The sequence below is a fragment of the Ammospiza caudacuta genome, chromosome 2 (genome assembly GCF_027887145.1).
Source record: "Ammospiza caudacuta isolate bAmmCau1 chromosome 2, bAmmCau1.pri, whole genome shotgun sequence".
NCBI lineage: Eukaryota > Metazoa > Chordata > Aves > Passeriformes > Passerellidae > Ammospiza > Ammospiza caudacuta.
This window is the reverse complement of record NC_080594.1, coordinates 3496975-3513625: the sequence shown is the minus strand read 5'-3', so window position 1 is coordinate 3513625 and position 16651 is coordinate 3496975. Positions and strand designations below refer to the sequence as shown.

General features: G+C 40.6%; 1 long non-coding RNA gene across 1 annotated transcript in view; it reads right to left on the bottom strand.

Annotated features, from left to right (window-relative positions):
* The window catches only part of LOC131554906 (uncharacterized), a 39782-nt gene extending 30483 nt beyond the window's left edge, over positions 1-9299 (bottom strand). Inside the window, exons 1-2 of the long non-coding RNA XR_009274470.1 lie at positions 9244-9299; positions 7638-7767 (exon numbers count right to left, since the gene is read on the bottom strand). This is a non-coding gene — a long non-coding RNA (uncharacterized LOC131554906). The remainder of the gene's footprint in view (positions 1-7637; positions 7768-9243) is intronic.
* Between the last annotated feature and the right edge of the window lie 7352 nt (positions 9300-16651).

Genomic DNA, 16651 nt, shown 5'->3' with positions numbered 1-16651 from the left:
ACGCACACAAGCTTTACAATAACTATGAATTCTTTCATATTTCCTTCCAAAGCCCTACAAACAAATTTCACAAGTGCCTTTCAGTCAGAGAAAGAAACTTCACACCTGGTGTAACCTCTGTAAGTGCTCATCTTTTACTTTTCACATCACTGTGTGGACATTCAAGAGACATCTTAATAAAGCAGGGATTTATGAAGTCACCTTCCAGCCACTAAAATCTCAAGAGCATTCATCCAGGACACTGACATTTTTATGCAGCCAGCAGTGAGATTATGGCTGTATGCTTGGCTTCAAATCTTTTACTTGAAAATAAAATAAATCTGAAAAAAAAAAAACCATCCAAACCTATGGATCAGCATAAGGAAGATGTTGGGTGGCCATTTCATTCTCACTTTGAGATTTACTCAAAAGCTCCAAAAAAAGTATTTAAGTATTATTTGGGGTTTAAGAAAATACAGCAAATTAAAAAAGAACGCAGCAAAAAAACCTCAAAAAACCAACAATCAATCTCATAGAGTGAAGATTCATTTAAATAGTGCCTCATTGTGTTTTAGAGTGAAATGATACAGAACAGCTTACTATTGTACAGGTATTTGCTGTAACTCATCATCCAACTTGCAAATAAAGATATTTATAGTATTATAAATACTATATTTTAGTATCTATATAAATATATATATTGATAGTATCAGAATTGCTCTCTTAGGGAGACATCTCATACCCAGCAACTATTTCAACCTCAGGTGACTGATGTCCTCCCTTTGGATCATACAGACACATTTCATCCACTTTCCTAGCCCATATCTCACCAAATTAGCTACAATTGGAGACTTCTCATTTCATTGCAAGAGGTGCTTGGGGGAAAGGTTTAACCAGGAAAATCCTGCACTGTGCCCAGTTCCCTTCTCATCCTCCTTGTGCCTGGAGATGGCTTCTAAGGCTGCCCCAGAGAATTCCCAGTGCCTGGAAAGGCATGAAGAGTCTGTAGCCCCCCAGATCTTATTTCTTTCCCTTCTTGATATCAGGTGTGAAGTTTTCCTGGAGAAAATTGTCAATCACCACAGCCTTCTCCTAAGATAATCTACAGCACCTTTGCAGTGGCATGGGGTAAATGCACCTTGCATTTGCCCAAAAACCTGGGGTGAATCCAGGGTTGCAAATCCCTCAGCAACCCTGGATTCATCCCAAGGACTTTTCCACATCCCAAATTCCTCCCCAGGCATCACTTTGGGACAGCAGACAGCACCTCCAGGGGGAGAGGGCTCATCTCCCACCCCTCTCCCTTCTGGAAAACAGCCCAGCTGCTCAGGGAGGGAAGGCAGGCTGTCTTTGCTTTGCTCTCCAATTTGATAAAGCAGGAGAGGTCAAGGGAGGCAGTTGAGGATAGATAAAGTTCTTCACTTAGCCAGAAAAGCAATCACATTTATTTCTCCCTGAATTTGTCATGAGGAAGATCCAGAGGGCCTGAAGCCAGCACTGCCACTCTAAAAGCGCTGCTGTGCCAAAATAAAGGCACAAAGAGCTCCCTGAGGGATATATTAGGGTCTTGTTCAAAACCTGGATTTCTGCTGCTCTGCTTCTTCAAAGGTTCCTCTCTTCCCCACTCTTAAAAAAAGCAGATTTTGGATTGCAAAAAGGAGGAACAGCACTGAGCCAGGGGGGGAAATGGAGAAGAAAATTATTAAAATAGGAGCTGTCCTCCCACTACACACAAGTAACACTCTGACAGCTTCTCCAGGTATAATGTCATATAAAAAGCATTCTGAATTAACTTCAGACCTTTTTAATTTCTGATTTCAAATTAAACTTCCTCTAAATGCCCGCCCACTTTGAGAAAGACAATTTAATTAATTCCCTGAAGATATATTTGAAGAGACATGAGAGCCACCCCCTTAAGGATAGGTAATAAGTGTTCTGCACAAAATGGGAGACAAGGAGAAAATACCCACAGAGGATGTTAAAGCCTGGTTTGTGTCATCTGAGGTAAAAAAAGTAAAATCTAAGAATGAAACTGTGCCAGCAGCTGTAAAGGCTGCTAAAAATCACCTTGAACATTACTTCCGACTCCTGCAAGTGACTCAAACTCACAGTTCTATCCATGGTAATATTTTTAACAATTTTGCTGGCTTTATGGGGAAGATTCCTTGCTTTAGCCCAAGACTCAGAACTAGACAGAGGTTTTGGTAAAAAGATGGTATTAAAAGAGGCCAACTGCAGAAATCTCCAGGCATCCCAACACCTTCAGCATATGGGAGCTGTCATTTACCAAATCAGCCTGGACATCAATCCATAAGAAACCCCACACAACTGATTCTGGGCATCATATAAAGCAACCCCACATACCTGATTCTGGGCATCACATAAGTCCCCCTTTGCAGTTCCATGTTCTGCCATTTTTCGCATCTAATCTGGATTTTGCTACTCCAGAACCATCAAAGCACCTCATTAAATAGTCAAAGGATCACTAAGCCATCAGTCTACAGAAGGAGCCAAAACTGCATTTACTTTCTTTTCTTTAATCTCCCAGACCCTAATTGCCATATTGACAAAAAGAAACAGTTGTTTACCTTCTAAAGTCTCAGGAGTGCCTGCCAAATTAATCCTTTTAAGCAGTGTTTCTCCAGCTCTAGAAAGAAGCAAGCAGCATGCAAAGCAGTGAGATGCTCCCCTAAGAGGCAGTAAACACACACTGCCTCAAAATTAACCTTGACTATTATAACTTGTCACAGATTTCTTCTTTCCTGTCTCACAGAGCCCAGAGGTTTCTGCTTCTCAGAGCACTCAGACTTTGAAACTTATGCAAAAATAACATAGATGGGTGCAGGGGCCAAAACAGAGTCAACGTGGCGGAGCAAAGGTATCTAAAGAGCCCACAGAATCCTAAAGCATAAAGAAATTTATTTGTGTGTATGTTAGACTCCTGGCAAATATGAAAATGACCTGCACATCGCAAACACTGTGAAACAGTGAATTGTGCTAATGAATTCTGTGATGCCGTGTCCTATAATGAACCAGTGCTGTACATTTTAGAGCACCAATAATTTTCCTTCCCCAGACTGAACTATCACCCACTCTATAAATAAATTCACAGGTGTTGGAAGTTGGTATCTAAACTGACTTTTGTCTTACAACTGAAACATTGAAACAAGTATTGCTTCCTGTTAGATGATGCTAAAAATTCAGTTTGCAAAGAAAATTCAATTTATTGCAAAAAACAAGGACAAATGCTCTGTGTATCAGCTCCAAACTGCAAGAGTGCTGATGGGCTTTAGTCACAACCCCAAATAAACTGAAAAACCCCGAAAGATTTGCAACTTTTATCCACATATTGCCCTCTGTCTGCCCTGAAGTAAACCAGGGCTCACCAGAGAGACTCTCCCATTTTGTCTGCAGCAGGAAATACACCCCAAATACTGAATTGGGTCAATGGCAGGAAATTCAAATCAGGGAGCTGCATGTTCAGGTGCAATCCAGCACACAGCATGCATGATTGCCACTTCTTTGGCTTTGCTGTTTTACGGGTCTCAGAGCCTTTATTTGGTCCCCCACTGCCACCTCCAAATTTCACTGACTCACAGTTGTTTGCCCCAGCATTATTTCAGTCTAGAAGGGTTTGGAAGAGTTCTTTTGCAAAAAAAAAAATCAAGCCAAAGTAAAACCTATTTTGAGAAGAAATATGCAAGAAAGGAAGTTTTTAGGTTGCTGCCTAGGTTCTGAGTGAGATCAATGGGAATAAAAGCCACTGATATATTTTATATACACTTCCTTTATATCTCTTCAGACAAGTATAATACAGATAGTTGCTCCAACCTTACTGTTTAGATAGAGTGGCAAGTGACAGGGCCTTCTCATTTTGCCAATTCATTATGTCACTTGTCAAGATTATTAAAAAAAATAAGCAAGTTTGGAACAATAATTTAGGAGAGCATTTCACTTCAGAGTTGCTTCCCAGGCATTAACTGATAATTCCACTATGAAAAAGTGAATATTCTTTTGCCCCACTGCCCAAGACTGATCTTTGCTTGAGGGATCATCTCTCTGCTGACAAATAGTAGCACTCGTCCCATTCATTGGACTTGGGATGGACCAGAGTTTGCAAGAGGATATTTTTATATAAATAGAGTAACACAATCAGCAGTAGCCAACAGCCCATGTGCTTGAAAGATCTGCAGCAGCAAATACAAAATTGAATATTGGGAAGAATGAGGAGGAAAAAATGGTAAAACTCTTCAGTGAGGACTGGCACAACTTCCCTCCTGTTTTCTATGCATGGACTTCTGCAGCTCCAGAGCGCACACAGCTATTTGCATTCTCACCCAGAGAGCAACAGGCTAAAAATAGTGCTGAAAATCCTCTCTGGATACTGAGCAGTGCTCCAGGAACTTTAAATTTAAGCCCATTTTTTCCCTAGCAATTACAGGCAGTGTCACAGAAAGGGAACCCAGGGCTTATCACTCTTTGCAGAGATGTTCCCGTTTGCAAGGGAAACCTTGTGCCTGTAATACATATTAATGCAGCAGCATGCCTGTGCATGCTCACTTCAGGTTCTTGGGAGCCTCCTGCCTTGATGCCTATCCCTTTGCCACAGCTGGAAATAAAATAATAAAGTGCAGCTGCCTTTGCCTTTCAGACACCCCCAGGCACTGCAAACTTTTAAATTTGATACCTGGTACCACAACCCCTGCTCTGCAGGGCCCACTGTGCTAACTGTGCACTGAGAGGCCTGGTTTAGATATGCAATGAAAAACTGCAGACCTGAATGCAAGGTAAAAATCACCATAACACGAGATCAGATTGGCAAAATGCTGCTAATACTGAAAAATCCACCAGCAAGAAAGATGACCACTAGTAACACCAACCAGAACAGAGGAATGCCCTGAAAATGAGCTTTTCAGAGAGCTGTTATTCATTCAAAACATTTCTATTTTAATATGCAGGGTGAATGGTAGCTAGAGCACAATGTGGCACAGCAATTATTGTTGGGTTACCTGACTAAAGATACCAAGAAATTAACTAAACTAAGAAATATTCCTTCATTCACGTTTCCTTTTCAGTGTATCCCCCTGACCTCTGAAAAGAAGGCTGGTCTCCCCACCAGGTTGTGAAGAAGCAGACCATTTTCTAAGGAGACCAAATCCATATCTCAAGAGGCCACTGGCATCTCCCATCACACAGAGAGAGGAACAAAACCCTGAAAATACCATCAGTACATCCCCTCAGTAACAAAACTGCTGTTAAAAGTGTGGATCTTGGAGTGAGTTGATTTCTTTCATCCACAGCTTTTGTTTCTAATTACTGAGAAGGAAGAAAATAAATGATAGGAAAAAACAGTTCTTAAGGAAATGTTCCCACTCAGCTTTTCAAACAGAAGCTGTCTGGTTGGAGGTTCTAGGGTACCCAGATTTTAATTTCCACAAAAACCATGCTCAGAGCCGTGATCCCACACACTCCCAGCTATTGCTGTTGTTCCTAGAGAAAAAAAGAAAAGCAGAAACTCCTCAATGCAGGAGTTGTGCCATAAAGAGCACTGAAATGAAGTCTACAATACATAGGAAATGCCAACAACACATGAAATAACACTCCTTTGTTTTCTCCATGCTCCAAAGATACACCTCCAGGATTTCTGTGACAGGCAGACAGTTTGTTTCCTTTAATCTCCACTTGGATCTGTACCTTAGCATTTCCTCCAAAGTCCTGCCCTACTTTTAGCAGCAGCAGGGCAAAAACACATGAAGAGAATAAACAAGCTGTCTCTTGTTGAATCTCTGGAAAAGGAGTTGTGTCCCAGCTGGGATGGAGGTGCACAAGACTCAGAGAGTAAGGAGTTAGAGTTAAATAAAATACTATAAATAAATAGATAAAACAGAATAATAATAATATACTATATAAGGAAGATAAGGAGGGAGTTGAGCTCAACAGATACAAAGCCTGAAGTCAGTCTTTGTGGGTACTGTATCTGCTTCCAGAATCAGAAATCCTGACTGTGAGGAAAAAACCAGCAATATCTCCACAAAAGAAACATTAATGTGAGATAGGGCATGGCTATGCAAGTGAAGAGTGGCATAATTGATTTCCTCAAATGTGCAAAGTCCTGAAATATTCAGTCACCACGTGCAGACTTGAGGCTCTGTAATTGTTTGTACTAAAATCACCATTCTAAGGGACCACACGGAGCACTTTCCTGAGCAGCATGTCTTATTTCCTTGACTAAAACAATTAAAATCTTCATTAAGCTACAGGCACACAGCTACTCCTGCAAATCTGAGATTCTCAAAACTCTCTTTATCTCATCTGTCATCACTTGATGGCCTTTAGGAAGGCAAATGTGCACCCTGCAATCATTTTGCTGTGAATCTCACCAGAAACTGTTGCCACACAACAATTTAATGTAAAATACAATGTAATTTATTGTGGCCTTTTATTACTCTGTCCACACAGTTCACAAGTCACTTTTAAAGTGATCAGAAACACACTCCGCCTATGCTTTAATCAAAAAAAGACGCTAAGAAATGCCTTTTTTTTTTTTAAAGCAGGATAAGCATTCCCAACAACAGTTCCTCTGAAAAATGAAAACAAAAGGAATGAAAAAGTGCAAACTATAAACACCCAAACTGCATGTGTGACATTACTGCTTCCCTCGGTCCTCTTAAAGATTTATTGTCTTTGGAGATGCTGCCTCTCTACAGCTCTCACAGCAAGGCTGCATCGTGCTGACAGCCCAGCCAAGGCTCACAGGAGAAATAAAGGAGAGTTCCTGAAACACGAATTGAGCTTCCCTTGACTTCGCAGTCCCTCCCTCCAAACCCTTATTTCTCCTCCAGGAACAAATGAGGGGCTGGAACACGTTGTGGGAATTGTTATTTAAGAGCAAAGTACTGCTGCAGTACGCCTCTTTTTAAAATCATTATGTTAGTTTTTGATAGATATTCATGTTCCAAGCTATTAAAATTGTTGGAACTCAGCTTGCAACGTTGCTATAAAAATCACTGTCTGCTGAAAACACATTGGGAAATTGGTCCTACTGGAACTGGACCAGAAGCCAGAAGGGCATTTTTTATTTTCCATTTAGGAAGCAGTATCTGCATTCCTTTTTCCAAAACACGCCAAAATCCAAACCAGGCCTCCACAGCGGCTGTGCTGCATTGCTGGTGCTTCAAAATCCAGCTGACTTTGCCCTAAAATATTCACTGTATCAAGGTAAGAAGTGGACAATGAGGCAAAGAAAGAGACATATTAAATCAGCCTACATCCCACACACAGGACTTCCAGGCAAGATCTTCACATGTTGCAGAAAAATCAGCATAGAAGAGCTCTCTCGTAATAGAATAGAAATATTGGCTACAGTGTAATATCTCCCTGCTGCTTCATTGCTGTACAAAGAAAACCAGAATTGGGGGTTTCGCTAGCAGTGAGGCAAGCAAAAAAAATTAAAAAACAGCAAAGAATTCCCCATAAAGTGGAATAATTAAGGAGAACATTAATGAGGAGGAAATGAATACAACCTTGCTTACAACCGCCTACACATGTTTCTGAAAAGACTGTCCCCAGTTTGTCGTACTTTCATGTAAAAATAAGATGTTTCACACTTCCTACAAGCCAAAAATGAACACAGAATAGCTGCTGCTATTCTGGCTTACCTCTGAAGCCATCAGTTCATGTGGCCACGTCCTTAAACACATTTCAGCATTGCTGTCACCATCCAAAGCAGCCCAGCATCGCAAAATTTCTCTGACTGTAATTAAACAGCTCATTTCCTTTTATTTAATCCTGAAAAGCAATAAGATGTTATTAGCAGGTGGAAGTTTTAATGCCAGTTTATTAGCAGCCCTGACTGGGTGCCTGCTGATAGTTACTGTGGGGGCCAAAAGGTTAACAAGGCTTGGCTGGGATGCAGCAGCTTGCCAGGTGTTTTCCTTGTGGCTGATGGAGCACAGCCAATTGAAATTATCAGTTTTTAGCCACTAGCAACTCTTCCTTGCAATGTGGAAACTTGGTTTTCCTTAAATGCAAAATTTAAACAAAAAAAAAAATCATCTTTTTCCTCCTGTCTCTCAGTGCAGCAACTGCCACATGATTTGTAATAATTAGATCCAGTAGCAGCCAGGTTTCTCTTTGATTTCAGCAGCTTCCTCACAAAGTAGGAGTACAAGGATAGTGCAGCACTTTAAAGTGATAAGGATCTGTTCAACAAAATAAAGTTTCACAGCTTTCTGAATTGTGTAAACAATATTTAAGGCACAGAACAGGTGTTAAAATTTTTCTGGAGGAGCTTTAATCACCTAACTCATATCTGCAGAGTTATAATAAAATAACAAAAATATGATTAAATGTGAGGCAAGCATCATGCATGGATAATAAAAGAAATGCACACTGTGGTTTTGGACTGAATACACAGGTATTTGGTCCAAACTAAAGCAGATGGCAAACCAAACACACAGGTCTCCACTTCATCTTGCAGTTCCTGTGGTTCTCTGATTGCTTTTATTTATTTTGTGCATGTAAAATTAGGCAGATGAAAGACAGAGGTGAGAGATTCATGTTCCCCAAATTCATTGTTAGGGGGGAAAAAAACCAACACAAATTCTCTTATGCACAGCAGTGTCCTGAAAAACACATCCATCAAACCCAAGTAAATGATATTAGTTGAGTTTGCAGGTTGTTACCTTGTATTTCTCCCTATTTAGGAATACACCCTAACTAGAGAATTCCCCAAAGCATGACTCTATTCTTCTAGGGTTGTCCTTTTGAACATGTTTTTGACTCTACAAGTATTTCAGAGGGTTTCAAAGGCCAGTGAAGCTCTCACTACACTGATACCAAAAGCAGCCCCAGCAAAGCCAGGATTTTGCAATAAAATAGCTAATTCCAAATGGAAAAATAACCACTGTGGGCTGGGAGAGCAGGGGGATTTCTGTGCAGAGACATCTGAAAATTATTTTCCAGATGAATTCTGCTTCCTGAGGAGCTTGTGTCTTTGGGGGGCTATGAAGTCACAGAACATTTCTGGCAATTTATTTGAAAATCACTTTATTAAACTGTTCAGCCTCATTCCCTGCCTGTCCATTGTATTGGATCTCCACATTGTACTGCATATCGTTCTCAGAGTGCTGCTAATGACAACAAAAATCTTTGTTTCCTGCAGAAACCTCAGAGAGATAAAGCTGAATTATCATCAAGCACAGGAGGTACAATAGGACATGCTGTACTCATATTGTTGTTATTCATATTTCCAGAGTCCCTTACCCTCAGGGTGGTTTTCACACACACAGCATCGCACAGCTCCTGCTCCTTCATCCTCCAAGGCTCTCCCTGCCCAGCCCACCCAGCCCCTTTTATCCCAGTTATCTTCACTGGCCACAGCTGCCACCCAGTTAAGGACATCACAGCTGCAGCACATTTAGAACAACCAGGATCGGGGCAAGGCCATTTACATAATACATAGATTTTACTAGGACTCCTACTATAAGGACAAACCTTGAATTGTGGCATGGAGGCAACTTTTTCCCAGTGTTTGTCCCTCTCCATGGTGAAAAAACACACTCAACCCTTAATATGAAGTTTGAATTTTCCGCATTCCAGCCTGTGTTTGCTGTCCCTCATCCCGTCACTGTGCCCCTGTGAAAAGAGCTCAGCTGTCCTGGCAGCTCCCACCCACTCCAAATCTCACCAGCCGAGCCACAGCCACCCCAGCAGCAGAGACTGTGCCAAAAGCCAGTCAGGGAAACAAGAAGCACTCATCAGAGCCTAAAAGGCACCCAGGGAATGCCTTTTTTGCACTGGAGAAATCGGCACTGGCTCTTTCCACTGACCTTGTTCATGTGTATGGAGATGGAGGGTTTGCTCCATGACATAGCCAGGGCCAGAAGTGAAGCTGAGCAGAGATAATTGCCTCCTAAATGCTCAACCCATCCTGAAATCAGGGAAGGTTTTTGCAAGGTTTCCCTCTGGTTTGCAAATGTAAACAAGGCCCAGTTCATTGCCATCAGAATTACTATCATCTAATAGTAATAATTTAATCTAATAATAACAGTAATATCTATTATCTATAGATTAGAGATAATTATCTATTATCTATAGATATTAAAGATTATATATATATATTATTGTTAGATTATTATCTATTATCTATAGATACTTTAGATATCTAGGTAGATTATAGACAATAATTATCTATTATCTATAGGCATTATAGATAATATATATTATTGTTAGATTATTATCTATGATCAATAGATATCCTTCTTCTGGAAGAACCTCCAGTATTCCTCAGTGAGCAACTTTTTGCTGTTAAATTGTTTGAAATCCAGCAGTAGCATTACACAATGCATTTTTATTAGCACATTAGCCAGGAAATTATTCCAGAACACAACAGCTTTTCTGAAGTGGATTTAAATTATCATCAATCATTCAATAAAATCTACAGAATTTCCCCTTTTTGCACATTCTGTCAAACAGCGCTGGATGTTTTCCTGACTAAGGCTTATGGTGGCCAAAAGGCATCTCTGAGAAGTCTGTGCTGTCAAACTTGGGCATGGGGGATATGGTGTGTGCTTTGAAAGGCAAAATTGTTCTTGGAGTTTATCCCCCTCTGCTATTAGTTCATTTTTCTTCAACACTGCAGTCTTCACAAGAATGGCATATCATCATTTCTCAAAATATATTTTGACATATCGATCAAGTAATCACAGCCAACCAGTTTTAGCAATTTAGTGAAATATATATTTATTTTTCTCAACGTTCTTCTGCTCAGTTTCTTTCCATGGTGTTTTGCTTTCCCCCTCAATGCAGTCCAGCCCTATAGCAGCCTCCTATTCATATACAAATTGTGTTTGAGCTGCCCAGGAATCCAGTGCAGCAATCCTACAGGCACTTGGCACAGACACAGCACTCTTTCCTAATTAATCCAGAAATATTTCTCACTATGTAAAACCATCAGGGCCCAAAGCAGAGTGAAATGTGGATTGCAGCATCCTCACTGCAGGTAGATGCTAAAATGGCCGAGGCTGTACCTGTTCTGCAGCTGGGCAGTCCATGTGTGAGGCCTCTGACAAACACCACACAGATTTAAATTAATTCCATCTGATCCTGATGAAATGTTAAGTCAGGACAAATGCAGTAATCCTGTACTCACTCCAATTGTTGTGTCATTTCAGAGCAAGGTGCAGCCTTGTTTCAGCCTCTTCCTGTGAAAATAAAATTAAATCATTTATCATTTGGAATTATCCGTGGCCTTATCATAACTTTAATTGACAGTATATTATATACCTCACTTTTCCTTGGAAATTTAAATTTAGCACATGGATTTTTTTTTTATTAGAAAATAATCACCCAATGCTTCCAGCTTAGTAAAAGCTCACAAAGTAACAGAAATTGTGTTAGGTAAGGTGGCACAAGTCATCTAGGCCAGAAGAATCCTTTCCAAAAAGGATATAATTATATATTTAGGATATAATTATATATTTATATCCTTTGACTAAATGAAGTCTAGCTTGTACTGTTAAGATTTATAACAGGACCTTGGTGTGTGGGATTCTGTGGCTGTGGCCTAGGAGCCCAAATTTTCTTTTAACATGTATGTTAGCACATTCACGTACATGGGCATGTATGCATAGAGCTTACCTATGAGATAAAAAATATTTTTATTTTAAATATTTTATTAACATGTGTTCCTTTGTCTCTTTCTCTTTTTTTTTTTTTCAGATCTCTATATATCTCTAACATATCTCTATATATCTCTAACATATCTCTAACATAACATATCTCTAACACTGTACAACCAGGGTGTGACTTTCAAAAACAGTCAAGGGAATGTTCTATTTCTTCAGCAAGAATGGATGTGTTAAAAAATAAATAAATATATAAATAAATATATTTCCAGAGAAACCAAATTGCAAAACTGAAAACATTACAAGGTGAGAAATGGGAGGGAATGTAACAGATTCAGCACAGTTGGATCTAAGCAAAGAACCTTAAAATCTCACAGAGAGCTTCACCAATATCTTGCAGAGAGGAATTCACCCAAGTAAGCTTGAATATTGATGCCAAGGTACAGAAAGGCAACTAAAATCGTTTGGTCCAAAGGTAATAACAAAGTGTCACAGGGAATTTCCTGGACAGCTTCCTTTTTCCCAACATTTTCCAAACTTTGCCAGGAAAAACCTGAGGTGTATTTGACAGCCAGGTAAAGAAGATGAAAGTGGAAAGGGATGAGCAAAGTCTAGAAACAACATGGCAGGTCAACCATGCAAGAAAATCCAGCAGCAGCCAGGTTTTGTGTAAAGATGCAGCTGTCATTTATATCATTCTGCTCCTTGTCTTTTTTGTTTGTGTCCTTTCACAGGTACAGCTTGTCTTTTAGACAGCCTTGTCTCTGGAACAAGGCTTGTTATTTCACAGTGTGTTTTATTCAGTTTCCAGCAAAATCAGTCCCTGAATGGATGAGATTCCTCATGGTATTACTCCAATATAAATGTTAAACAACAATATTATTGTTATGCTATATAGCTGATCCACATCAAGGGATTTGGAGTTGATTCATTCATCATTGTCAGGCAGGCAGTTTAAATTCCATTCGAGCCCATATGCAACAGCCCAAGAATAATGTGATCACTTTTTAAGGATGTGAAAGGAAAGGGGGTCTTGGGAACAATTCAGGATGGAAGAAGCTCACTTAAAAGCTGCAATCAAACTGGAGCTCTGCAGCTTAAGCTAAATTACTGTCCCAAAGCCCTGTCTGCAGGGCACTCCTCAGGCTGGTGTAGGAGTGAAACACTGGGGAAAGGCTGCTCTGCGCTGCCCTGGACCTCCTGCCACTGCCAAAATCCTGGGGCCATGGACTGGTTTCAGTGAACAAGGTGAAAAGTGCTCCCCAAAGGGACACAGTGCTGTTGCAGTAAGGTAGGAAAGCTATAAAATAAAGGCCTCATAAAATCAGGCCTGCTCTGTTAGATCGGTGGCTGATCATTTCTTCTAAGAGAAGCTAGCACTTGGCAAGTTCCCATGTCAAAACAATCCTGGTATGAACAGTTTGTTACCATAACAATCTATTCCTGGGTGAAAAACAACTAGCACCTACAGAAACGTTCAATCTATCCCATGAGAATCAGTGAAGAAAATATGTAAACAATTTAAGAATAGAGAGATTTGATGGCCAAGTAAAACACCTTTTACTAACCAATAGAGTAACTGGCAAGAAACCAATTGGAGTCTGTAAAACAGCATAGAAATGAGTTATGTGAATAAAGAAGAACCTTTTTCCTGCATGAAGAAAATGGAATCTCACATGATTTATTCCAATTCAATATTCCACAGCAGTCAGTGATATTTTGTAGGCAGCTGGCACTGGGAGATGTTGGGTGTTGGATTTTTGGGTTCTTCCCAGCGTGATGCTGAGAATTTCCTTGACTTGAACTCAGTGAGGGCCTGCAGGGCAGCCCAGCAAGAGAAGCACTGACTTGCCAGAGAGGACATCAGGCAACAACAACTAATTCAAGCATATTTGTCTGGGAAACAAAAATGCTGAGCTCTCCAGTGGGCTCCCTTGTCCCCTCAGCCAGCCAGCAGATTCAGACTGAAAGGTTTCATCAAGCATTTCCTAGAGAACATGGGATTTTTTTGGTGCATGGATGCTTCTTTCTGCATTCACATTAAAGCTTCAGTGCCGTTCTGCCCTCAGCACTCCACTTTCTCCCCTGCCAGAACCTGCAGACATAAACTTTTCTTCTGCTTGGTATCATTTCCAAATGAACTTTCAGGAAGTCCTTCTGCTTTACCCAGTCACCACATTCCATCTGAAGCAGCATCCCTGCCATCAAAATAAAACTGCATTGGGCTCCAACACAATCACCAGGCCTAGAACTGAATGAAAGTTCACAGATAATCTGAAAACAAGAACACTGAGCTTTATCTGGCTCCAATTCCACTGGAGGCCTTATTCTTACTTATCATGGCATGCAAGCCACACCATGCAAAGCTCAGAATATATTACCCAAACAAGCTTAATTCCTTTCCTTGACAGCAGACTTCAAAATGGGTACCAGAGATAAGCAATTTGGGAATTATCTTTTTTTTTTTTTTTTTGATACAAATTAGTGGAGTATCTCAGCTTAGCATGGCAGTCAGGGACCAAAGGCAATTTAATTGGATGAAATACAAAACCAAGGTCCTGACTCTCCATGTTCAGTGAAAAACTCAAGGGATTCTTGCAAGTTTGGGCATTCAGTCTCTGTTTTCTTTAAATGCCAAAGGAGATCAAATTCTGAATATTATGTTTCACCTGGGGAGGTTTAGATTGGGTATTAGGGAAAATTTCTTCATGGAAAGGGCTGTTGGGTACTTGAAGAAGCTGTCTGTGTGAGTCACCATCCCTGGAGGTTTTGAAAAGAGGTGTAGATGAGGAGCTCAAGTCCGTGATTTACTGGTGGACTTGGAAGTTTGGACTTGATCTTAAAAGCCTGTTCCAACCTAAAAAATTCTTGAATTTGACTTGCACTGTACTTCTCATTTGGAAAATTCCGTATTGCAGGTCAAAAAAAAAATCTGTGAAATGCTGGTGGATTGCTTATTAAATGCTTCACGAGGAAAAACATAACAAATATAGCTTAAGATATCACTAAGCATTAATAGTGACAGTGGGCTATAAAAAATAAAATTAGGATAGGTAAATCTAAAAGCATGATTCTAAAATGAAATGTTTTCTCTGTGTAGTGCAATGAATTTGATGTAGTAAAACAGTTTTGCCTCTTAAAAAAAAATAATTTCTCTCTCTCTGCAGCAACAGTTTCATCTTGTTCATTTTTCTTTTTTCATTTTACCTAACAGCTGTGAGGTCAACAAAACGTTCCCCACAGAAAAATATTTTCTTTTGTTTCCAAATGCTGTACTTGCTCAGCACTTACCTTCACTTAGGAGAGAGCAGCAGCTGAGCACTCAGCAGTGCATCTCTCCCGTGGCTGCTGGGGTACCCAAGGGCAGGAAAACATCGCTCTCAAATGCCTGACTAATGCTCTCAACCTGAAAGAGACACGGATGTTGTCACTGGCCTCTGGAATGCTTGCCCCTGATGGGGGCAGCAGGAGGAGAGCAGAGAAAAGGGCAAGGAGAGGGAGGCAGAGCAGGCTGTGCTGCTGCTGTGTCACCAGAAATGCAACTGTGCTCTGTTTGTTTACTAACAGAGATGTCAAACGCTTGCTTGATGCTTGGGAATTTTCATATTCTGTTCAGGGATTTGGCTGCACTCTGTCTTATGCTTGAGGAGCTTCCTGAGGACTTAGGGGTGCAGATTTTCCTTTTTTCTTTTTCCTTTTTTTTCCCCTTTAATTTTGCTGACCTGTGTCTAGAACCAGAAGTCTAGAACTGACAAAATTATTGTTAATAAAGGCACAATAATCTTTCAAAGTAGCTTGGGAGACTTCTCCTGAGAGCAACACACAACCTTTGCATGTTCTGATGGCAACAGGGAGTACAAGACAGGCAGTGGTGTTGGGAATTTCATCCTTCCTCCTCCCCATTGCAAGGAGTTGAACTGGAAGGGGCATCACTAAGCATTAATAGTGATAGTGGGCTATAAAAATAAAATTTGGATAGGTAAATCTGAGTGAAGTAGTTCAATCTTTCTGCTGAGGCACACACTTAGGGCACTCGGTGAGGAAGGGAGGTGGGCAATGCAGGATGCAGAAACCACTGAAGTTTATGTACAACATATTTAGTTTATTACCACTGAAGATGTAATAAACTAAGTATAAATGTTGTAAGAATTGCTGAGAATTATTTTTGTTAATCACTATTTGTAAAAACCAGTCTCCTCTCTACACATCTCACAGAAAAAATAAGCACATGATGTTTTCAGGATTTAGAAGATAAATTAAAAGGGTTTCCTCATTTCTGCAAATTTACTGATCCTTTGAAGAGAAACACAAAACAAATCAGAGAAACAAAAGCTTTCTTCTGACCAACCATTTTTAAAGGCCAACTTTTTTTTTTTTTTTTGCCAGAGATGCTCCTACTTCAGACCTGCTTTGTTCTTATTTGTTTTTATTTTCCAGTATTTACTTTTTAAGCTTGTGTCTGAAACCCCAGCCTGTCCCTCACTGTGATCATGTCGCTGTGGATCCAAACAGCAGCAAGGAGGGATAAACCCTGAGGAGGATTCTCAGTCCTTTCCATGCTCCCATCATAGTAGTGATGCTCCCTTGACTGATTTGTGCCATCATGTGGCCACAGACAGCAACGAACCAATTTTAAACAATTCCAAAGCAGGTGAAAGTGGGACGGAAAGGCAGACAGAGCAGCGGCTGCAGGAATGCAGCATTCTGCCCTCCCTCTCCAGCAGGAGCTCCGCAGGTGACACTGCCCTGCCTCTCCCCATACAGAACCAGGGGTTATAACCTCTGTGCCCCTGCTAAATGTGTTGCTGCCACAAAAATCAAACCCTAATGCATCTCCAGAGGGTTGTGCATCTCCAGTAGGCGACTTTATATCCTGGCAGATGAGAGAGGAGCCCCATCCTGCTGGCGAGGAGGTGCTGACTGAGCAGCGCGCCAAATGAATCACGCCGATGAGCTGTCTGCAGCAAACTGCCCGGGGCCCAGCACTCTGGGGTCACCTTACACACAGCAGCAGCAGCACAGGAAAATTACAATTTCAAAAAACA